At 27.0% G+C, this 4,893-nt stretch overlaps 1 long non-coding RNA gene across 1 annotated transcript; it reads right to left on the minus strand.

Moving 5' to 3' along the window:
- Positions 1–458: 458 nt before the first annotated feature.
- On the minus strand, positions 459–4,430 carry LOC111638902. The gene is made up of 2 exons (XR_002758979.1): positions 4,290–4,430; positions 459–4,211 (listed from the first exon to the last, which is right to left on the minus strand). It is a non-coding gene; the product is annotated as an uncharacterized LOC111638902 (long non-coding RNA).
- Positions 4,431–4,893: the final 463 nt, after the last annotated feature.

Here is a 4,893-nt window from a genome sequence, read left to right on the forward strand (position 1 = left end):
TTTATAGGTCTACAATTTTTTCAAACTACAGTCAAAAAGATGTTTGATGAGGCAAGCATTGTTTTGGACTAATTAATTAATTCTTACAGGAAACTCAGTAAAGTAAGTACTCAACATATCAATAAGAAGTTGGTTAATATGACATACTAAAATTGACATTTTAAATTTGGAATTTTAGATTTTAGTTAGTGACTGAATTTTTTATCAATCTTCAAGAAAGATATTTAAAAATGTGCTAAGTATTTAAACTCAGTATCACTTACGAAACAAATGATACATTTTTACTTTGTACACAAACACACACACTGGCATTAATGTATATTTATTTGTATGTAGTCTTTAATAATTATAAAAACAATAATTTTGCAAAAAACTTAAATATTAACAATATTATATAGAGTAATCTTCAATATTTTTTACTAGATACAATATTCTTATGTATATACATTTCCCATAANTATTACATTAAAATTAAGTTTGACAATTTTGTAGTGTTTGAACTTTACTTTTATGAGTGGTTTATGTGAAATTTTAAAAAACTATTTAACATCATGAAATCTATTTCCCTCCCAGAATGAGTTAATTTTAAAAAATATAACATTTACAAATAAAATTAGTATCTCATTTTCCAATTCATATTTTTTTAAAAACTAGACATTTTCTTTCTGATTTGACTGTGTTGAGTAACTCCAATAATTCAGAAGTAGATAACAAGTGTAATTACCAGAAGCTATGTTTGTCTTCATGCTAAACCTCACAACAAACCTAAAAAAATCTAGACTTGTCAATGATGTCTCTAGCTGCCTGTAAAGTTTCAAGTTTGGCCATAAATATAGGAGCATACTATACTGACACCAATTTGAATGTCAGTGATAACTATAATCCCAAATGTTGAAATTTCAAAAGAAAAAAAAAAAAATCACAATCCTGAAAAATTAAAATCTCAAAAATACAATCCTAGGAAAAATAATAAATCTTTAAAAATGTTAATGTCTCTTAAACGAATTTATTTGAGAAATATACATAAACAAGTGAGTGAACACTTCATAAATATTTTATTGTAGAAAAAGGGCTAACAGTAATAGTCAATATGTATGCACTGTGCATAATACACACATATTGAGTATTATTACTTTACAACATAGTAGCTAAAGTCAAATATATAGAATTACAAATTACAAAAATCAATGCTGAAAATTTTTAGTAGTGAAGAAGAGAAAACCAATGTACAAAAAAAGCATATTACATGGAAATATTATGGGTACACAGAGGTGGTCAAAAGAGCTGACCGACTTTCATGATCATTAACTATATTCTGAAGTTGTATTTTGCAATGAATATCTGCTTTTTTCCTTTTAGGGCATGGTTTTCTTTGGAGAATATGCTCATATTCATTTTCTACGTGGCATTGCACTTTCTGAAAGTATTCAATGATTCAATATGCACCAAAGTTAGCATTCCCTATTAAATTATTCTATCTTCTGCATCATGCTTCTATGTTGTTTTAAATCCATTCTGTATGCACTCACCTACAGACCACAAATTTTTCATTAGAAATTGAGGTTTTAGGCATTTTGGGAATTTGATTTTTTGGGATTTCAACGTTCAGGATTACGACTCAAACCCCTTGAATATATATTTGTCTTACTCTGTAGAGTCCATGTGTATCATGTATACTTACAAGAGTACTCAAAGGGTTAAAGTTGGGATTTTCAGCTGGTTAAAAACAGGTATCATTATTATAGCTGTTTATCAAATTATAAATTTGTTGGCATAAGCAGATAACCTGATATGTTTGACATATATTATAAATGAATCAGTTTGTTGTTAAATCTGCATAAGTAACGAGTGATTGGATTTCTTACAGAGTAGATACATAAATTAATGTAAAATATGAATTAGAATCATATCTCAAATGGAAGTCTAAATTAATAGATAATCTAAAACTGTTAAGCCTTGATCACATTGAAAAACCTCAAATGCACTTTCAGGCTATAAGAAAAAACAGTGCTTAAAATGCACAAAACTAATTCACAATTTGAGAAGTTATGAAATTCTTAATCTCTCTAATAAATCAATTATAATTCAGAGAAGTATAGATTTTTGTTTATTTATATATTAAAAAAAATTGAGACATAATTATGACAATTTCTAACAAGATGAAATGAAATTTTTCATGCAGATATGCACTTTCTGAAGGTTCTAAACCTCAAGTATAATCAGTAATCAATTTATTTCCAAAGTTTTTAAAATTTCTGTTATAGAGTAAAGTAGATTTTTTTTTTAACTTGTTTAGAAAAATACACAATTCAGTTAGTTTCTGTAAAAAAATATCAGATTTTGTTATTTTCTCTAATATTAATATTCTGAAATTTGATGAAATATTACATAAGACTTTTGAAACAATTTATTGCAACTGGCTATTGATTTCACTTACATTTTAATAAAAACAAGTTAATACCATTTGCACTTAAAGTTTCTTATTGCAAATATTTGGAAAATTTGACATTTAAATATAAGAATTTTGTAGAATATAAAATTAGCAATAACTTGTTTTCCAGAAATTGAAATATGTGATTAAATTTTTATAAAATATTACATGCAAAAAAATTTTTTTAATTATGTATTGTGTATTATTTTACATTATGATAATAGATAAAAAAATAAATGCTCAAAAATTAAGGCTCATATTCAAAATGCTTTCATGAATGGCACTGATCATCACAAATTATCTTACAATGTAAGCTGAAGTAGTGATAGGTTCTGTTTTTTAGAAACAGAACTATTTTTTAGAAACCTAATTTTTCTGGTGTATAACCCACAAGAATTGCTATAAAACAGCCAGTACCTGCTTTCAAATTGATTTTAAAATATATATAACCCTGCAGGTTATGTAAGAAACTTTTAGTCCGAATTACTCATGTACAGGGATGTAGTCACATGTAACAAGGGGCAGCATTTCCCAAACTAACTCTTCTGACCCACATTTGCCACCAGTCATCATTTAAGTTTAGAAGTAAATGTAATAAAAAAATGTCAAGCAGTTGACCACTGGATAAAACAGAACAGACTCAAATATCATTAACAGCCATGAGGATGTCATGAATATAAAAAAGAATATAATTCAATACTTGTTCATCCTTTTCTACTTTATTGAGCATTGTCATGTGTAAATTATCACTGGTTCACAAATGGCTTGCAATAAGCTGCCATATCAACATAATGGCTCTTTGCATAACATGTTGCTAATGATCAAGAGACATTTTTACAGTAGCCTACCCATCTATGCTACATCTACACAAGCCATAAGATATGGAGGTGAACCACACCCAAAGTTTTCTGGCTATATCCCTGCATGTGATATATTAGTTATGAATTTATAACTTGTTTTTCAAGTGTTAAATTATATGAACAATAAAGCAAGTTACTTTCATTGATTTTTAACATATCATTGAAAAAACAGGTTATATAATACACTATTAACCGCTCAGCAGTGACCAATGGATATATCCATCAAGGGCAATCGTAAGCGATGGATATCGCCAAAAACTACCGCAAAAAAGAATCTACATAAAAAGGAATTATGTAACAATAAAAAAATGACTTTTCTTTACTAGACATAACTGTTTACAAAATCTTTTTCTGAAACGGTAATGAGAAAAAAACACATGGGAAAATACTCTAAAAATTTCCCACATTTATTCTCCACTACATAGGGATAGTACCATACCTGATTAATGCACTGCTGAAAGGTTAATAGCAGGTAATATGCAGACAGTAATTCTGCATATTGAAGGATATGTTAGTTATTTTGAAAAATTAGTTAAACTTTAAAAATTCAAAAGTCATTATTTTGGTATAAATTTGTGTAAACATTATTATATTATTGTTAAAAAATTTTCCCTTTCAATCAGATACTTCAGCTTATAAAATGAGATTAATTCTATTTGATATGACTTATTTATAGGAACATTGTTATAAAATTATGCACATAAATTTGAATAAATTATATTAAAATAATTATTAGACAAAGAATTTAACAAAATTTATCGATAAATTTCTTTATCGATTTCTATAAATGATGATCCATCTTTATAGTGGCATTCATAATCTATTCGAGTTAGTGCTTTTCCCCAGGTGTAGTGTTGATTATCCGTAGATTTATAAAATTTCACTTGAGGTTTAATTGTTAATATTCCTTGATCTTTAATCTGTGATAAATATTAAAACTACTGATTAATAAAGTTTAAGGATTTATTTAGAAAAAAAAAATTTAAATATGTAAATACATTTATAGTTATCATAAGTGTATCTCTCTGTCCTCTCTTTGTTGCACTAACTGAAGTAGTCGACCAATTTACCGAGTAAGATACACTACTGCACTCTCGAGAAGTTTCTACTGCCGTGACTGTTGAACCCATTATGCTACAAGAACTGAAAAAAATTTTCTGAATTACAAAATTGATTATATAAATATAGATATATTCTAGTTTAATAATATAAACTATGCATAAATAGTTAATATTTAGCTTTTCTTGTCTGTATTTTGATTATACTATAATACTTAGGTTATAAGACCCATAAAACCAGACTAAATTACACTTTGCTTACTTGTTTATTGACACATTCTATTACTAAGGCAAAATGCATTTTGACTTAGTTCTCTTTAGTTGGCTATAACAATGTAATTATTGCTAAAAAGAAACAGACTTTACAAGTATTAAAATGCTATTGTCGTAAAAATAACAGAGTTAACATGATTATGGTGCTCCAACAACTACCTAAAGTATGATCCATCTGTTTTTATGGATCTCTCAACCTGAATAGTATGGAATATAAGAGATTCAATACATCTTTTCAATTTTAAAAATATTTCAGGTGATAAATTTATTT

The sequence above is a fragment of the Centruroides sculpturatus genome, unplaced genomic scaffold (genome assembly GCF_000671375.1).
Source record: "Centruroides sculpturatus isolate CEXI.00-Female unplaced genomic scaffold, Cexi_2.0 scaffold1059, whole genome shotgun sequence".
In the NCBI taxonomy this organism is placed as follows: domain Eukaryota; kingdom Metazoa; phylum Arthropoda; class Arachnida; order Scorpiones; family Buthidae; genus Centruroides; species Centruroides sculpturatus.